Here is a 20,375-nt window from a genome sequence, read left to right as displayed (position 1 = left end):
ACTTACCCCTTTATTTACGTCATCTTCAGGACCTTAGATTATTTACGTCATCTTCAGGACCTTCAATAACTCTTAGATTTGTCCTTTTGAGGCTGTTTTCTAGATCCTGTAGGCATGGTTTATTGTTTTTTATATTTTCATTTGTCTCCTCTGGGTATTTTCAAATAACCTGACTTCCAGCTCACTAATTCTTTCTTCTGCTTGTTCAGTTCCACTGTTAAAGCACTCAGCATACCAACTGCATTTTTCAGCTCCGGAATTTCTGCTTAACCCTTTCTAATTATTTCGATCTCTTCATCAAATTTATCTTATGTACTTCTGATTTCTTTTTCTGTGCTATCTTGAAATTCTTTGAGTTTCTTCAACACAGCAAATAGAATTCTCTGTCTCAAAGGTCATATATCTCTGTTTCCCCAGAATGGGTTTCTGGTGCGTTATTTAATTTGGTAAGGTTATGTTTTCCTGGATATTGTTGGTGCTAGTATATGTTCTTCAGTGCCTGGGCAGTGAAGAGATATTTATTGTAGTCTTCATGATCTGCACTTGTTTGTACCCATCCTTCTTGGAAAGACTTTCCAGATATTTAAAAGGACTTGGGTGTTGTGATGTAAGCTGCATCTGATTTAAGGGGCACCCCAAGCCTAGTAATGTTGTATTGTTTTCAGACTCATTGAGTACTGCCTTGATGGTCTTGGACAAGATTTGGGAGAACTCTCTGGATTACCAAGCAGAGACTCTTGTTCTCTTCCCTTACTTTCTCCCAACCAAACAGAATCTCTCTGTCCATTCTGAGCCACCTAAAGCTGAGAGTAAAGTAACACAAGTATCCCTGTGGCCACCACCACTATGACTGTACTGAGTCAGACCTGAAACTAGCACAGAACTGGGTCTTACCTAAGGACTGCTGTATTCACCCCCTGGCTACTGCCTATTTTTGCTCAAGGTCCTGGGGCTCTACAATCAGCAGGTAAAAAAGCCAGCCAGACTGTGTTCTTTCTTTCAAAGCAATAAGATCCTTTCAGCCCCCAGCTGGGTCCAGAGGTGACATCCAGAAGTCAGGGAGTAGAGCGAAAAATGTTAGAAATCTACCTGGTATTCTATTGTACTGTGGCTGGGCTGGCACTCAAACCACAGGATGCAATCCTTCCCACTCTTCCCTCCCCTTTACAAAAACAGAAGTGTCTCACTCCATAGCCACCATCACCACAGACCATGAGTAGTACTGCCAGACTACCATCAATCTTCTCTTAAGTTCTAAGGGTTTTTAAGTCAGCTTATGGTGAATGCTGACTAGCCTGAGACTCACCCTTCAGGTCTATGGGATCCCCTCTGGCCCAGGGAAGGTCCAGAAATGCTATCCAAGAGTCAAGTCCTGGAACTAAGTGCCCCAAGACCCCACTTGGGCCTCTATCATCCTGTGACCATGTTGGTACCTAAGGTGCAAGTCAAAGTACTCTCTACTTTTCCCTGTGCTTTTCTGAAGCATGAGCAGTTTTTCCTCTAAGACATTAAAGCTGATAATGTGTTGAATCGCTCCTAAAGCCAGCAAGTCTCAGAGGCTCACTTGAGGCCCCTGACTTAGGACCTGGGTATCATTGCTGGTTATTCAGGACCTAAAGGTTCTTCAGTTACCACGTGATGAATGCTACCAGGACTGAATCATTTTCTCAAAGGCAGCAGGTTACCATCTGGCCCAGGGTGTGTCTAGAAATGTTGTATGGAGCTAGGGTCTGGAACAGGGGCCTCACAGCTCTGATTGGTGTATCCTGCTGCAGCTGAGCTAGTATCCAAGATGCAAGACAAAGTCCTTACCACTTTTCCCTCTCCTCTCCTCAAAAGGAAGGAAGGGCTCTCTTTTGGAGCCTTGAGATATTTAGCCTGGGGTTAGGGCAAGTGTGATGCCCACATTCTATTAGCCACCCCAGTTGATGTCTCAATAGGTCACATGTCCCTACAGTCCACTGTCTTTTGTCCTAGGTCAGCACTAGGACTTGCCTAAGAGTTGCAGTCCTTATAGGCTAGACTGTCTTTCAGATTTACTTATAGACCCAGAGTGCTCTAACTCTCAGTGGTGAGGTTAACAGGAACTCAAGTTCCCCCTGCTAGGATCCATGATTCTCTCTGGCTAGGGTTAGTTTAAATGCCCCCTCTGTGGGCAGATATAAGCTGAGTTTGATCTGGTTTCCTTTTCCACTCTAACAGAACAACACTGAAATCTATGCCTCACAATGACTGTTCTTCCTCCCTCAATGCGCAGAGATGCTCTCCATACCACAGCCACCACTTCCAAGGAGTGGGAGAGAAGTGGTGTCAGTGATTCAAGATTGCATTTTTTTCTATCTCTGCAGGGCCTCTTTAAGTGATATGAAGATAAAAACCAGGATACTATGAATACTCACCTAATTTTTGGTGCTTATGAAGATGTTTTATTTATTTAGATAGTTGTTAAATCGGTATCCTAGCAGGGGAGACAAACGGTGGAGACTTCTATCCCAACATCTTGCTCTACCTCCTCGTGTCACTTTTAAGGATCTAAAGGAAGGAATGATAATGGTGCCCAAACTATACTCATTTAATTTATCAGTCGGACTCCTACAAAATCAGAAACATCCAGGGTGATATAATACGCTACTTCCAACTTGACCAATTAGTAGTCTGCTTGCAACTATGGTGTTCTATGTGGTATCTTATCTAGAATAGAGTAACATAGTTTTAGGATACAGCCAATAATCTGGCAAATACATTTTTTTATTTCAATGGGGTAAAAGAATCAGAAATACTTCATATTCACATAAAATGGATAAAGTATATATTTTTTATCTCACACAAGCATTATGTTAATTCCCCCAATCTCTGTTATAATATACTCCCAAGAGACCTGAATTACTTACCTATTACACATGATATTTGGTATACCATATTAAAAATATTGATTACTTGGATCAAATGAATAGATAGTAAAAAATACATTGGGGGTTTTGATACAGCACATGAGCCTCTGCCGCTTTAAACATATGAACTGGCAGATCCTCTAATAGTAGAGCTGTCTATGATGAGAAGAAAATACTATGTAGGGTTTGTGACAAGTTCCAGTAGGATAACTACATAGACACCTGAGGTTTTGTAGAAAAGTTAATAATATGTGTTTCTGAAAAGTACACATCAATTAAAAAACAGCCTCTGATGTGATAATGGGCTTTCGTAGAGATGGAGTGCCTAACCAAGGGCCATCAAACAACCATGCAGCTCATTTTGAACTGACTTGTGTCAGACACATCAAGTAATAAAATCAGGTGCACCCAGCATCAATTCATCATAAGGTGGAAGTTACACATTACGAACCTTATGGAAGGAAAGTGTCTTGGGCTCCTTCAAGCTGGGAACCACTCAGGACAAAATTGGCTTTCCATTGTATTCAAAATATCCCTCTGCTCACAGAGATAGATGCATATTCTGATTGTCTTCTTTGGAAAGACTTACCAGAAACTCAAAAGAATGCAATTGTCTCTCGCCTACCCATGACATGAAAGCCCCCAGGGGGGCTGGGGTGAGCTTCCTCTGAGTTGTCTCCACCTGTCTGGATGAAGCCAATGTATTTCTTACATATATTGATTGATGTCTTATGTCTCCCTAAAATGTATAAAACCAAGCTGTGTCCCAACCACCTTGGGCACATGTTGTCAGGATTTCCTGAGGCTGTGTCATGGGTGTGTTCTCAACCCGGGCAAAATAAACTTTTTAAATGAACTGAGACCTGTCTCATATTTTCTAGGTTCACAACCTTACAGAAGCAGAGAAGCTACACAAGCAGGGGACCCCGACTATCATGCCTATACCACTTGATATGATTTGGCTGTATCTCCACCCAAATCTCATCTTTATTTGTAGTTCCCTTAACCCCATATGTCCTGGGAAGAACCCAGTGGGAGGTAGTTGAATCATAGGGGCGGTTACTCTCATGCTGTTATCGTGATAGTGAGTGAGCTCTTATGAGAGTTGATGGTTTTATAAGGGAATTTTCCCCCTTTGCTTGGTACTCATTCCCTCTCCTGCTTCCCTGTGAAGAGATGTCTTTGGCCATGATTGTAAGTTTCCTGAGGCCTCCCAGCCATGCTGAGCCAATTAAACCTCTTTTATTTATAAATTATCTGGTCTTGGGTATTTCTTGATAGCATCATGAGAATGGACTAATACAGTAAATGGGTACCGAAGATAATGCAATAAAAATAACTGAAATTGTGGAAGCAGCAACTTTGGAACTGGGTAACAGGCAGAGGTTGGAACAATTTGGAGGATTCAGAAGAAGACAGGAAGATGTGTGAAAGTTTGAAACTTTCAGGAGACTTGTTGAATGGCTTTGGCCAAAATACTAATAGTGATATGGACAATGAAGTCCAGGCTGAGATGGACTCAAATGGAGATGAGAAACTCATTGGAAACTGGAGTAAAGTTTCATTTTGCTATGCTTTAGCAAAGAGAATGGTGACATTTTGATCCTATGTTAAAGATCTGTGGAACTTTGAACTTGAGAGAGACGATTTAGGGTATCTGGCAAAATAAATTTCTAGGCAGTAAAGTATTCAGGAGGTGACAGAACATAAAAGTTTGGATAATTTGCAGCTTGACCATGCGTTAAAAAAGAAAAACCCATTTTCTGGGAAGAAATTCAAGCTGCTGCGTAAATTTGCATAACTCATTAGAAGCCAAATGCTAATCATGAAACCAATGGATAAAATGTCTCCAGGGCATGTCAGAGGCCTCACAGTAGCCCCTACCATCAGAGACCTTGAGGCCTAGAAGGAAAAAATGGCTTCCTGGGCTGGGTCCACAGTTTTCATGCTGTGTGCAGCCTTGGGACTTGGTGCCCTGTGTCCTAGCCACTCCGGCCATGGCTAAAAGAAGCCAAGGTACAGCTTAGGCTATTGCATCAGAGGGTGCAAGCTCCAAGCCTTGGCAGCTTCCACATGATGTTGGTCCTGCAGGTGAACAGAAGTCAAGAATTGAGGTTTGGGAAACTCCACCTAGATTTCAGAGAATATATGGAAATACTTGGATATCCAGGCAGAAGTTTGCTGCAGGGGCAGAGAAGAGAGGTTGTCATGGAGAACCTCTGCTAGGGCAGTGCAAAGGGGAAATAAGAGGTCAGAGCCCCTACACAGAGGCCCCTTTGGGGCACTGCCTAGTGGAGCTTTGAGAAGAGAGCCACCATCCTCCAGAACCCAGAATAGTAGATCCGCTAATGGCTTGCACTGTATACCTGGAAAAGCTACAGACACTCAATGCTAGCTTGCGAAAGCCACCAGGAGTGTGGCTGTACTCTTCAGAGCCACAGAGGCAGAACTACCCAAGGCCATAGGATCCCACAACTTGCATCAGCAAGACCTAGATGTGAGACATGGAGTCAAAGGAGATCATTTTGGAACTTTAAGGTTTAGTGATTGCCCTCGTGGATTTTGGACTTACATAGGGCCTGTAAGCCCCTTTGTTTTGGCCAACTTCTTCCATGTGGAGTGGCTATATTTACCCAATGCCTGTACTCCCATTGTATCTAGGAAGTAACTAACTTGTTTTTGATTTTACAGGCTCATAGGTGGAAGGGACTTGCCTTGTATTAGATGAGACTTTGGACTTGGACTTTTGGGTTAAGGCTGGAATTAGTTAAACCTTCAGGAAACAGCAGGAAGGACGTGATTGTGTTTTGAAATGTAGGGACTTGAGATTTGGGAGTGCCCACAGGTAGAATGATAAGGTTTGGCTCTGTGTTCCCCGCCAAATCTCACCATCAATTGTAATAATCTCCACATGTCAAAGGCTGGACCAGGTGAAGATCATTGAACCATTGCAGTGGTTTTCTCCATGCTGTTCTTCTGATAGTGAGTGAGTTCTCACAAGACATGATTGTATAAGCATCTGGCATTTCCCCTGATGGCACTTCTTGCTCCTGCTGCCATGTGAAGAAGGAATGTTTTCTTCCCCTTCTGCGATGATTGTAAGTTTCCTGAGGCCTTCCCAGCCATGTGAAAATGTGAGTCAATTAAACATCTTTTCTTTTTAAATTACCCAGGCTGGTATTTCTTCATAGCAGCATGAGAATGGACCAGTACAGTTGTTTATCAACTATTTTGAGAAGAGCAGTAACTATTGGTTGAGAGATACAGTCAGTCTTAGTTAATCTTGCAAGAGAATAAATACTTTGGTCTCACTCTCTGGTTGATATACTCATTGATAAACTTAATCAGAATCATAGGGCAAGGGAGTGCTGTTGATGTAGCCCATGCGGTTCAGCCTCCTAGGACAAAGGACAGGTTGGAAAATATTGGAGAATGGATTTATAGGGACAAACAGAGTAAGGACTTTAGTATCATTCATAGCACTCATAGGTCCTTGCAGGATTATATGAATACTATGCAAACACACACTTTATAAATCCTTGGTAATTATAGTTAGTTTAATATTTAAAAAGAAGCAATGTGATTATGTTAGTTAATTTAATAAATATTTATTAATACCTGTCATGTGATAAGCATGCTTAGTCAAGTCCTGAGGATACAGTGGTAAACAATATAAACAAACAAACAAAAAAAAAACTCTGCTTAATGAAAATTACATGTTAAATAGCAAGAATATATGACAGAGCTGTAAAATAATTTGTTATATGTGAGTCATTTAAATAGATTTCAAATCTAATAACTAAATCCTTTATATAGCTTATTAATTAACAAAGGTCACTTGAAAGAAAATAGATAATAAATTTCTTTAAAAGTTATATATGGAATTTTAAAAGTTTATTGTAAAAGTAAATATAGTAAATTGTTTAAAATGTTGTTACCTGTTTGGGTAAATCCCCACTGTGTTTTCTTAACCGTTGGTGACCATGTGTAGATTTCTATCTTTATATGAGAGCCCTTGGCCATAAAGCACAAATGAATGTGAATTAATTTTCATGTAAATAATTTCCAAAGATGCAGAGTACTCCAGTTTTTAGCTAACTTCCAGCTTAGTTTAGCCTCCTGCATTACCTCATTAATAAATATTTTTGGGGGTGGGGTGGGCTGGGAAAATTAGGTACTAAATCTTTCAATTTTAATACTCAACATGGTCTCTTTGGGTTGTTTCATGATAAACCAAGGGCTTTTACAGGGATTATAAAGTTTTTTAAGTGTTAAATATGAGAATTGCATTAATTTTATTATCATTTCAAAGCGTTAATTTTTGGTGTCAGAATGAGTATCTCTGAAGGCTCCTTTTATCAAATGTAATTAACTCTCAATTTTCCTGTAAGTTTCCCTAAATCCTTTTCATCAAGATATCCAAGGTCAGTAGATAGTTATTATTCAAAATATTCAACATTCAGAATTAAAAGATACTTAAAGGCTTAGAATGAATCTTAATGGACAAGACCTCAGGCGTTGACATTTATTATCAATTATTTTCAGACAGTCTGTTATTATCATATATCGACTACATACATAGAACTATGTTAGGTACTATGGACAGTGGGGAGATATATAGGTAATAGAAAATGTATGTAAGAAGTTTCTAATCCAATTCTACGAGAAACATAGGTGAAATAATTAAAACTCAAGATAAAATGAAATTTTGAGCCATCCAAACATGGAAATCTAAGAAGATATCAACCATATAGTAACAAGAAATGCTTCAGTGGGAAGTAACAAATATTTAAGCTGATCCCTATAGAATGAAGTTTTTCTCTTTTTTTCTTTGTCTAAGATGGGAAAGGATAACATTTCAGGAGGAGAAAATAGCACAACAAAAAAGCAGATATTATAAAGAACAGGGGACTTTGATCATCCACAGTTTTTTGTGTGGACAAACACACACATGTTTGGTTTTATCCATTAGCAAAAGAATTTGAGGAACATTTCCATAACCACTTTGTTTCCACTGCATCTGAAGATTTTTATATTATTTTCAGCCAGGATAATTACATTTAGTTGAATCTTCTTAAAAAAATCATAGGTTAAAGATCAATGATTTCAAATAAATAACTGTAATTGATAAAGAGTTTGATGAAATATGAAATAGCAACTATTTAAAAATTGTAAAACCTTTGCCCCTCTCTAGTCATCAAAATTCTATTAATCCTTCATGGACTTATTTCTCTATCTTTATGTCACGATTTTCTTCTTTTTATTTTGTGTATTTATAGCCATTTGTGTGTGTTTCTGGTACAAATAACTGTACATTAATTTTAGAATTTAATACCCAATGATATTGGTTGATCTTGAAATATTTAATTATGGATCAGGCAATACAATTATATAACAATTTTATTTTCCTTTACCCCTTGAATGCCCAAAAGCATAAAGTGAATTTTAATAATCAATCATAGGTACTACATAAAGCTAAATAATGTCTATTAAATGATGTTCCCTCTCATTTAGATGCACATTGGTAAACTGTACAGATGTTATAATAAGTATTTCCATGCAGCATATATTTTAACACTATTACCCTGTTTAATGGAGTCTTTCTTTAAACTTGTAGAAAATATAGATAACAAATTGCTTAAAATTTTATTTATATTTTAAAATATACTGTTTCATGTCAAATATCCTAATACAAAAAGGGCTCTAATTAATAATCTGTGCACATTTATGAACCACTTGTTCCCAAATAATGTAGTTAAAAGTTATGACTCTACTCAATGAACTATTAAAGAAGTTTAAGCAGAACAAACTATTTCTTAGAATAAACAGCTTTGTAAAAACTATTAAAAAAATTTGTAGTAATATGCTATCCAGTTATCCTCTTCCAACAATCTGCCACAGGTATATGCAAAAGTTATATAAGTTTAATGGAATATTTATGACTGAAAAGTAATGTCCCTTAATGCTACACAGCTAAACAACAAAAGAGGCTTATGTACAATTACGGATGGTAAAACATTTGCATCAATACATATGTATCAACAATAAAATTACATAGTATTATATATATAATTACATGTATTTTTCTATTCCCAAGTTATAGTTATATTTTCTGATTAGAGAATCATGGCCTATATTCAATCATGTTCAACTGATAATATGGTTGAAAAAGTAGCAAAAAACCTGATCATATCAACTGAGCCACCATGTGATGGACCCTTGACTGATAAACTTCTGTTGCTGAGTTTTGGTGAGAATAGTGGGGAATCATTATGCTATCCTGCTATGACATGGGAGTAATGAAAGAAAGTGAAACTCTTTGGAAATCTTAATGTAGGAGGCCGGGCGTGGTGGCACACGCCTGTAATCTAAGCACTTTGGAGGCCAAGGCAGGCGGATCACCTGAGGTCAGGAGTTCAAGACCAACCTGACCAACATGGTGAAACCCCGCCTTAAAAAAAAAATCATAATGTAGGTAAGAAGTAGTCCTATTTGTATGTGTTGGGGGTAGTATGATTTGAAGTACATTAGAAAAAGAGAGTTTACTCCAAACGATTTACTGGTATATCCCTTAAATTTTGCTTTTGGCAGTTATGGTTTTAATTTAAACATTGGAAATCTAATGGTCAGAATATTGGGTCACTAAACATCTTTGTTTTTGTCAAAGTGTTTGGGGAAGGAGTTATGTGAGGAGGAGTATGGAATGAGAATATTTTATTGCCTGAGCATGTATACATTTTCTTAAGATCTTTGCATTTGAGAAAGGAAGAAAACTCTGGTAGAATTTCAGATATCAAGTAAATCTTGTTAAAGTAACTAGCTCCTTTCCAGTTGAGGGCTGCTGTGATGCATAGTTCTGACCAAGAGTCACAAAAGAATGTTTGCTGAGTGAGATTTCTGAGAATATGAAGATTTCCCTGAATTTTTAAACAAGGAGACAGATTCAGCTTATATATCATTTCCTGACCTTTTGCCCCTATTTTTCTTCTTGCCTTAACTCACCTTTTCTGGAATACTGATTGGAAGGCTGGAGATACAGTAGCTGTTTTGCAGCCAGAAAGAAACAAATGTGAGCTAAAGCGTGAAGCAAAAGTTAGAACAACTCTGTGTCTCTAATGGCATATGCTTGAGCTGTCTGGTCCAGGACTAACAAAGGCTCTTATGGCTTAAGACTGACAGACTTTCTGAGTCAGGTATGTTACTACAGAGTTTTGGGTTACTTGCAGTCAAATACAATACTATAAGATACACTTCCAAGTATACCATGAAAGGAATAGCGTCCTCTACCACTTAATCTTGTATCAGTGCCAAAGCCAGTGAGATAACCTGAACTTTCCTAGGTTATCTCAGCTGACAATGCCAATATTAATTGCTTAATACAGACACCAATGTTAAAAATCTTTATAAAGTTGCCAGATTCTAGAACTGTGCTGAATTATTATTACAGAAACTTACTCAACTTTTATGTTATTTATTATAATACCATACATGATCCCAATGCCCAAGGTGGTTTGTTTCATGGACTATTACAGCAATTGTTTAGACAGATTTATCCAATCTTTTGGCTTCCCTGGACCACATTGGAAGAACTGTCTTGGGCCACACACAAAATACACTGACGATGGCTGAAGAGTTTTAAAAAATCGCACAAAAGTCTCATAATGCTTTAAGAAAGTTGCCAAATTTGTATTGGGCCACATTCAAAGCCTTCTTGGGCCATATGTGGCCCACGGGCTGCTGGTTGGACCAGCTTGGTTTAGAACAAAGGATTTCTATGGGTATAATGTCTCTTTTCTCCTACTCTCATTTTCAACATGTTTCATAATGTAGTGCCTTCCAGGTGAAAGCATAAGAAATCCCATTTTTAGCCATAATGGTGAATGACAAAATGCCATGAAACAAAAGTGAAAAGAATTGAGAGGAATTTCTGACCTGAATTCATTTTTTAGATTGTAGTCGATAGCGTAACAAGAAATGATAGTGACAAATGATCTGCCAGGGAAAATGATCCAGTATTATTTGCAGCTATGTGACATTATGCTATGAAATACTAATTCAGATAAAACATGATAAGAAATTAAATCGTCAAAAGTACAATAGGATGAATGTATGTCATTGATCGGCATTATTTCTAATGCTTAATTCTATTCAGAGCTAATAATGTTAATGACTAATTCAATAGCGGGCAGACACCACAGTTTTGTTATTCTGATTAATTCCATTTATAAAATACATTAACAATGTTCTGCAAAAAAATTTAATTCAGAAGGCTTGAAATAAAATATTAGGGTGATACAATTTTACAAAATTATATTTTTACCAAGAAGAGGCAGAATATTTAGTTAGCACAAATTACAGAAAGATAAATGAAAAATTATCTTTGAAAATATTAAATATGTCCTCATTGGGTAAAAACATCTCAAAGAATTTCAAGATCCAAGTGCTGTAAACCATTGCTAAAATGTGCTTGAAAGTGCAGTGTGGCTTAGATATGCAGTGTTGGTTAAAAAGAAACATTCAAATTAGTGATCAAATTTAGAAATTTAACAGATTTAGAAGGAGTATGTTTTAGCAGTTAGGAAGGGCATGAGATTTATGTATTAGTTACAAGTCTGGGAAGTGAACTGAACTCGTTTTTATGACCTAAAACAAATCTCCTCTGGATCTCAATTTTCTTAGCTATAAAACTGAGCTGAGAGAGACGACAGTCTTGTTCCCTCACTTGTCTCCCTCTGTGAACAGAAGTTTCCTTTAAAATCAGTACAGAGAAGGTTGAAGACAAAAAGGCACTAAAAACAAATAGGAATGCACATGCAGTTGCATGTATAAGTCCTAGGTTTTGCTGTTACCATCAGTAACAACCACTTGCAAATATGATTATTTTTGATATATAGTCAAGCACAAGCTATTTAATTGAAAATACATATTTCCATTTAGCAGTTTCAAGATGGAATTTGTTTTGTATTGCAAATAAACATGCTGCTTTACTCTATATGCGTATATATTCTTCCTTGTAATGTCATTAAAATAGATGTCAGTTTGTAGGAAATTATTTCTAGACTCCTTTGTACTACCAAGCATATGCTGTGATTGTAATCAACTTAATTGAAGTGGATCTATGTTTATGTCGAAATAGGTTTTTAATGGTTCTTGGAAATTAGGTAGTTCCTTCATGTCATTTGAGATGGGAGTGTTCGCGTGGATTTGGGATAGTGCTCTTTTAATTGGTTATTAAATTGTGTAGTGGTAGGGATGGGAAACTTCCATAAAGGTTATGGTGAGCTCATGATTACCTTAATTTCTTCCTTTCTTTTTCTTTCCTTCTTTTTTTAATGTGTGTGATTATCTTTTTTAAATTAATATACTTTAAGTTCTGGGATATATGTGCAGAACATGCAGGTTTGTTACATAGGTACACACATGCCATGATGGTTTGTTGCATCCATCAACCCGTCATCTACATTAGGTATTTCTCCTAATGCTATCTGTCTGCTAGCTCCCCATCCCCAACAGGCTCCAGTGTGTAATGTTCCCCTCCCTGTGTCCTTGTGTTCTGATTGTTCAACTCCCACTTGTGAGTGAGAACATGCAGTGTCTGGTTTTCCAGTCCTGTATTATTTTGCTGAGAATGATGGTTTCCAGTTTCATCCATGTCCCTGCAAGAAACATGAACTCATCCTTTTTATGGGTGCATAGTATTCCACAGTGTATATGTGCCACATTTTCTTCATCCAGTCTTTCATCGATGAGTTCCAAGTCTTTGCTATTGTGGACAGTGCTGCAATAAACATATATGTGCATATGACTTTATAGTAGAGTGATTTCTAATCCTTTGGGTATATGCTCAGTAATGAGATTGCTGGTTCAAATGATATTTCTGGTTCTAGATTCTTGAGGAATCTCCACACTGTCTTCCACAATGGTTGAACTAATTTACACTCCCACCAACAGGGTAAAAGTGTTCCTGTTTCTCCATGTCCTCTCCAACATCCATTGTTTCCTGACTTTTTAATTATCACCATTGTAACTGGCATGAGATGGTATTCTCTTTCCTTCTTTCTACTTCCTTCCTTCCTTTTCATCTTTCCTTCTTTCCACTATTCCTTCTTTTTTCCTTTCATTCAAACTTTCTTTACTTTTTTCTTTATCCTTATCTCTCCTTTTATTTCTGCCTTTTCCTCTTCCTTCTTCCATTCTGTCTTTCTTCTCTTGCTTCCTTCATTTCATCCATCTTCTTTCTATTTTTCTCTCTTTTTATTTTCTCTTCCATTCATCCCCATGGCCTCCTATCTTTTTTCTTTTTCTGTCGTCTGCCATGACTTCCTTTCCAATCATCCAACCTGCTTACTTCTCTTCCTTGTTTGCATCCACCTTGCCTCCCTTCCATCCATCCATTCATATATTCACCAGGTATGCTTTTCTTTCTTCTTTGATAAAACAACATTTATTGGACCCTGCTCTGTGCCAGAGGACAACTCAATATTAGGAATACTGAAATAAATAACACATGGTCTCCAAGGAACTGAAAGTGTGTCTAGAAGAAAGAAAGAGAAAATCTTAAACATCCTGGTAAAATCATACAGAGAACTGTGGAGAAAGAGGTATGGCTTGGAATAATGTTGTTTGTGCACAATCTTCAATTTCTACCCTCTACCCTATCTTTTGCTGACCACTTCTGGTATCTAGTGCACCCAATGAGCCTCCTCCTTCACAGTAACACAGTGTGATAGAAGTTATCATAACCATTAAAAACTTCCCCCCTCCACCAGTAGATCTCCGTTTTTTCTTTTAAGAATAGTCCATAATAATGTCATAAAAAAATTCACTCCAAAGAACCCTTGGATTAGTCAAGCGCCAGAGATTACCTGCCTGGGTTTTTCAATGCCTGCTTTCCCCCTGTCCTACCCTACCCCAAAAAGGCCCATTTTCAGGACTGGCCCTTGGTTTGGCTCCTGGGAATCAATCTCTGAGTTCCTGGAACATCCTGCTTGATAAGAGTGGTTTTTTTTTTTTTTTTTTTTTTTTTTTTTTGTTTGTTTGTTTGTTTGTTTTGCCTGAGGCCTTTGATGATGCTGCATCAGTTTGATCTCTGGTGATCTGGAGCCTGAAAAGCTGAGGTCAGTCACACAGGTACTGCACAGCTCTCTTACTCATCTCCAATTAAAACCTTAAGCAACAAGTCTCAAGTAAGCTTCCTTGGTGGGCGACATTTCACATGTGTGATAATACATCATTTCTGGGAAATTAATGCTGTCTACATGTGGCTTCACTGGGAAATAGCATCTGGAATCTCACACCTGATTCTCCTGAATTTCACTTATGTACTTTTTTATTTAGCTGATGTTAATCTTTGCTCTTTTGATTGTAAGAAACTATAACAATGTTATGAGTCCTGTGAGTGTTCAGTAAGCGTGAGGGTGGTATTGGGGACCCCTAACATACTAAGAGATGCCTGCCGATTCTCCTGTGCTTTCTACAGACCACACATTGTACCATAGTTATGAACATGATACCATTGGGAGAAACCCGTGAAAGTATAAAAGATCACTATATATTGTTTTGTATAACTACATGTAGGCCAATAATGATCTCAAGATAAAACATTTTTTAAACACATATTTTAATTGTACCCTTAAAATGGGTACATTTCATTTCATATGAATTATAACTCAATAGAAGTGATTTTTAAAAAGCTCTAAATTACTTTGTTACAAGACCCTAGTCCTTGGCCTTTATATAATAGCCTGAAACATTTATGTATCTTATAATGATAAGATTTTGTACTACTAAATCAACTTTTCATGCTTTTCCACTTAGATTGAATATTTCCCCGCCACACAAGGCTCCTCAGTCTCTCTCACAAAACGTCTTTTGTAAGGCAGCCCCATTGTTTTGTAAGAAGTACTTTAGCATGTGGTAAAACCAGTTAGACACAAATTAAAATGCCTCCTTCAAAATAAAAGATAAATTTAATAACTCATGCTCAACCAACTCAAAATGTATTTGTCAAGTACTTTTTAAATGTTAACATTGTGCCAGGAATTGCAGAAATTAATAAATTAATTACAAAACAATGTCCAAGCTTTTGCAGGCCTTATCATAGTTCTGCCACATGCTAACTATGCGATCTTGGTTAAGTTTCTTAACCTCTTTCAACTTTAGTTTTCACATCTTTAAAATAGAGAAAATAAAACTACTTACCTCATAAGTTATAAAGTTTAAATTAAAAAAAATTATTTAAAAATGCAATGGAAATGACCTCATGGCTGGCAAAAAGTAAATATACCTGCAGATTCATGAGAAGAGAGTAAAACAATGATTAAAGGACTCCCAGAATTATAAAGATGGTAGGATTTGAGTTACATGTGGAGAAATGAGGTGGTAGAGGAAATAAAAACATGAATAACAAGGGAGGGTGTTTAGCACTGGACTATAAATGGAAGTGAATCTATTGCTATATGGTTGTGGTGGGAGATGAGGTTGGATAGGTGAAGGATGCAACTATAGAGACTTTGAATAATAAGTAGAACTTAGATTTTTATTCAAGAAGTGATAAACTAAATTTTAGGGAGAAGAGGGATGCATCTATGTTCATAAAAATATTACTATAAGATTTATTTTCTTGTAATTTATTCATCTGATTCTAGTATCTGATTACTATTCTTTTGATAGTATAGTCTCCATCTTAGAATTAGTTGGCTTAGAATTAGTATTTTTCTTTAAATTTCTGGAATAAAGACATTTATAACCAGAATTTATTTTTAGGAATGCTTTAACTACAAATTATATTTCTTCAATAATATAGGACTATTCAGGCTACCTACTTCTTGAGGAAATTGTATTAATTTATGTATTTCAAGGACATGTGTACTTTATCTGATTTGGCAAATTTGTTTGCATAAGTTTTTCATAAATTTAAAAATTTTTTAAATGACAGTAGGATCTGAACAATTAATGCCTATTTTACTGCTGATATAGTTAATTTGTGTTTCTCCTCTTTTTTTTCCCTGATCTATCTAGCAAGAGGGTTTATTAATTGTATGGATTCTTTCGATGAGCCAGTTATTGTTTTCATTGACTTTCTCTATAGTTTTTGTTTAATATTTCTGCTCTTATCTTTATTATTTGATATTTTCCTCTTTGTGCACATTTTTGGGAGATTTTGTTTTGCTGGTTTTTTTTTAAGTTCCCTAATTGGAAAGCTTAAATTATTGATTTGACAAATTTTGTTTTTTTTCCAGCATTTAACGCTGTAAATTCCCTGTTTAGTCCTGTTTTATTTTCATCTCACAGACTCTCATATGTCACATTTTTCTTTTTCAAAAAGTTTAAATTATCTTCTAATTTTACTTTTTATTTCCACCAGAAATACACAGAGAGAGAGTGAGAGAGATTTTTATATAAATATATATATATATAAATCTATTGCAAGAAAAAGGAATTGGCTTACATGATTGTGATGGCTTGCTTAGCAACTCCTACTTCTGTAGGGCAGGCAGTCAAGAAGATAGGCTGGAACTCATAAGCACAGGCTGAAGCTGTAGTCCCCAAAATGATTTTTGTTTCCAGAGAAGCCTAAATCTACTTTTAGAGACTTTCAACTGATTGAATCAGGTCCAAATGTCTTCACAGCAATACCTTGGTCAGTGTTTGATTGAATAACTTGGAACTATAGCCTAGCTGAGTTAATACACAAACAGGCTGCCTTAGTCCCTTTATGTTGCTATAAAAAATACCACAGACAATAATTTATAAAGAGTATAGATTTATTGCTCACAATTATGAGGCCGGAAGTCCAAGATCAAGGGTGCCCCAGGTTCGATGTCTGGTGATAGCCTAACCTCTGTTTTCAAGATGGTGCCTTGAATGCTGTGTTTTGACATGGTGGAAGGAGGGGAAGCACAAAAGGGGCTACCTAGTTGCCTCCGCCCTTTTATAAGGCTCTAATCAAATCTATAATGGCAGAGGTCTTATGGCTTAATCACCTCTTCAAGGTCCCACCTCACATTAAGAATTAAGTTCCAACATGAATTTTGGAAGGGACACACACATTCAAACCACTGGTCATCACATTGACTCAGCAGTAAAATAGAAGTACATTTTTAAATTTCTCAATATTTGGGGATTTTTATATATCTTTCTTTTTGCTTTCTAATTCAATTCCATTTAGTAGGAGAACACACTTTGTATGATTTAAACATTTTTACATTAATAGAGCTTATATTACTGACTTTTTATCTTGGTAATTTTTCCATAACTACTTAAAAAAATTTCTGTTATCCTTTGGTGGAGTGTTCTATAAATGTAAAATAGCTTTAAATTTTTGTTAAATTTTCTACATCCTCCCTGAAGACTGGTCTACATGTTCTATATGGCTTGGCTGTATACTCACCAAAATCTCATCTTGAATTGCAGTCCCCATAATCCCCACATCTCCAGGGAGAGACATAGTAGGGGGTGATTAAATCATGGGGGATGTTACTCTCTTGCTGTTCTCATGATAGTGAGTGAGTTGTCACAAGATCTGATGGTTTTATAAGGGGCTCTTCCCCCTTTGCTCCTCATTATTTTCTCCCCTACCACCAGGTGAAGGTCCTTGCTGCCTCTTCACCTTCTGTGACATGAAGCTGGGGAAGCCTCAGGAAACTTACACCTCTTTCCCTCGTAACTTACTTAGTCTTGGGTAGAATCTTTATAGAAGTATGAGAACACATTAATACAGTAAATTTTTACCATGAGTGGGGCGCTGCTATAAAGACACGTGAAAATGTGGAAGCAGGTTTGGAACTGGGTATCAGGCAGAGATTGGAACAGTCTGGAGGACTCAGAAGAAGACAGGAAGATGTGGGAAAGCTTGGAGTGACGTGGACAACAAAGTGCAGGCTGAGGTCTCTCAGATGGAGATGAAGAACTTATAGGGAACTGGAATAACTGTCCCTCTTGCTATGCTTTAGCAAAGAGACTGGTGGCATTTTGCCCCTGTCCTAGAGATTGGCTGAACTTTGAATTTGAGAGAGGTGATTTAGGATATCTGGCAGAAGAAATTTCTAAGCTGCAAAACATTCAAGAAGTGACAGATCATAACAGTTTGAAAAATTTGCAGCCTGACAATGTGATAGAAAGAAAAACCCATTTTCTGGAGAGAAATTCAAGCCTGCTGCAGAAATTGGCATAAGTAACAAGAAGCCAAATGCTAATAGCCAAGACAAAGGGAGAAATGTCTCCAGACATATTGGAGACCTTCACGGAAGCCCCTCCCACTAAAGGCCCAGAGGCCTAGAAGAAAAAATTGGTTTCTGGGCCTGGCACAGAGCCCCAGCTGTTGTGCGTACCCTAGGGACTTGGTGCCCTGTGTCCCAGCAGCTGGGGCTAAAATGATGGAAATAAAGCTTGTATTGTGGCCTCAAAGGGTGCAGACCCCAAGCCTTGGTGCCATACATGTGGTGCTGGGCCTGTGGGTACACAGAATTCAAGAACTGTGGTTTGGAAACTTCCACCTAGATTTCACAGGGTGTATGAAAACTCCTGGATGTCCAGGCAGAAATCTGCTGCAGGGTTGGAACCCTCATGGAGAACCTCTGCTTGGGCAGTGTGGAAGGGAAAGATGGCACTGGAGCCCCCACACAGGGTTACCACTGAGGCACTTCCTAGTGGAGCTGTGAGAAGAGGGCCACCATCCTCCAGATCTCAGAATGGTAGATCCACCAACAGGTTGTACCCTGTGCCTGGAAAAGCCAGACACTCAAAGCCGCAGACACTCGACAGTCTTCCTGGCCTGTGAAAGCCAGGAGGCGAGTTGAGTATCTGATAGAATTCATGATAGAATTGTGAAAGCAGCCAGGAGGGGAATTGTACCCTGAAAAGCTGTAGGGACAGAGCTGCCCAAGGCTGTGGGAGCCCACCTCTTGCATCAGCATGAGACGGATGTGAGACATGGATTCAAAGGTGATTATTTCAGAACTTTAAGATTTAATGACTGCCCCTCTAGATTTTGGACTTGCATAGGGCCTGTAGCTCCTTTGTCTTGGCCAATTTCTCTGATTTAGAATGGGAGGTTTTATTGAATGCCTGCACCTCCACTGTATCTTGGAAGTAACTAATTTGCTTTTGGTTTTATAGGCTCATAGGCAGAAGGGACTTGCCTTGTCTCAGATGAGAATTTGGACTTGAACTTTTAAGTGAATGATGGAATGAGTTAAGGCTTTGATGGGAGTGTTGGGAAGGCATGAATGGTTTTGAAATTTTGCCTTTTCTCAGATGAGACTTTTAACTTAGACATTTGAGTTAATGCCGAAAAGAGTTAAGACTTTGGGGGACTGTTGGGAAGGCATAATTGATTTTGAAATGTGAGGAAATCAGATTTGTGATGGGTCAGGGGTGAAATGGTATGGTTTAACACTGTCCCCACCCAAATCTCATCCTGAATTATAACCCCATAATCCCAACATGTCTAGGGAGAGACCTGATGGGAAGTGATTGGATCACAGGGACAGTTCACCCATGCTGTTCTAGTGATACTGAGTTCTCATGAGATCTGATGGTTTTATAAGGGGTTCTTCCTCCTTTGTTCCTCATTCTTCTCTCTCCTGCCACCATATGAAGAAGGTCCTTGCTTCCCCTTCACCTTCTGCCATGATTGTATTCAGAGGCCTTCCCAGCCATGTGGAACTGTGAGCCAACTAAACCTCTTTCCTTTATAAATTACCCAGTCTCAGGTAGTGTCTTTATAGCCATGTGAGAACAGACTAATACATTGTTCTATCTTTTATTGACAAACAAGTGTTAAAATTTATAAATACAATGATAGAGTTGTTCATCTTTTTTTTCTCTCAATTATTTTGTTGAAAATTTTTAAAATGGCCAGTTTTAATAAGACCTAATTTACATACCCTAAAAGTTATCCTTTTAAGTTACACAACTAAGTGGGTTTTATTAATAGTTATGTATCACTTAACAATAGGAATGCATCCTGAAAAATACATTGTTAGGTGATTTCATAATTGTGTGAACATCATAGGATATACCTACACAAACCCAAATGGTACAGATGGTACAGATGGTACAGCCTATGACAACATATGCTATATGGTATCCTCTATTGCTCTTAGGCTACAAATCTATGCAGCATGTGACTTTTCTGAATACTGTAGGCAATTGTAGCACAATGGTAAGTATTAATATTTGTGTATCTAAACATGAAAAGGTACAGTAAAAATATAATATTATATTCTTCTGTGAACACAAGCATATATGTAGTTCTTCATTAACCAAAATGTAGTTATGAGGCACATGACTGTATACTCACAGATTTGAGAAACTATCACCACAATCTAATTTTAGAATATTTCCATCACTCCAAAAATAAACCTCATACTCATTAGAGGTTATTCCCCATTCCTCTCCCCACTAGCCCCTGGCAACCACTAATCTATTTTATGTCTATTGGGATTTGCCTGTTCTGGGCATGCCACAAAAATGGAATCA

General features: G+C 37.6%; 1 long non-coding RNA gene across 1 annotated transcript; it reads left to right on the top strand.

Moving 5' to 3' along the window:
* The first annotated feature begins 4,594 nt into the window (after positions 1-4,594).
* On the top strand, positions 4,595-18,084 carry LOC116557086. The gene is made up of 3 exons (XR_004271351.1): positions 4,595-4,631; positions 15,193-15,198; positions 18,011-18,084. It is a non-coding gene; the product is annotated as an uncharacterized LOC116557086 (long non-coding RNA).
* The last annotated feature ends 2,291 nt before the right edge of the window (positions 18,085-20,375 follow it).

The sequence above is a fragment of the Sapajus apella genome, unplaced genomic scaffold, assembly GCF_009761245.1.
Source record: "Sapajus apella isolate SASKATOON/1434 unplaced genomic scaffold, GSC_monkey_1.0 scaffold18, whole genome shotgun sequence".
Taxonomy (NCBI): domain Eukaryota; kingdom Metazoa; phylum Chordata; class Mammalia; order Primates; family Cebidae; genus Sapajus; species Sapajus apella.
Note: the sequence above shows the minus strand (reverse complement) of the source record. Positions and strands in the feature narration are given on the sequence as shown.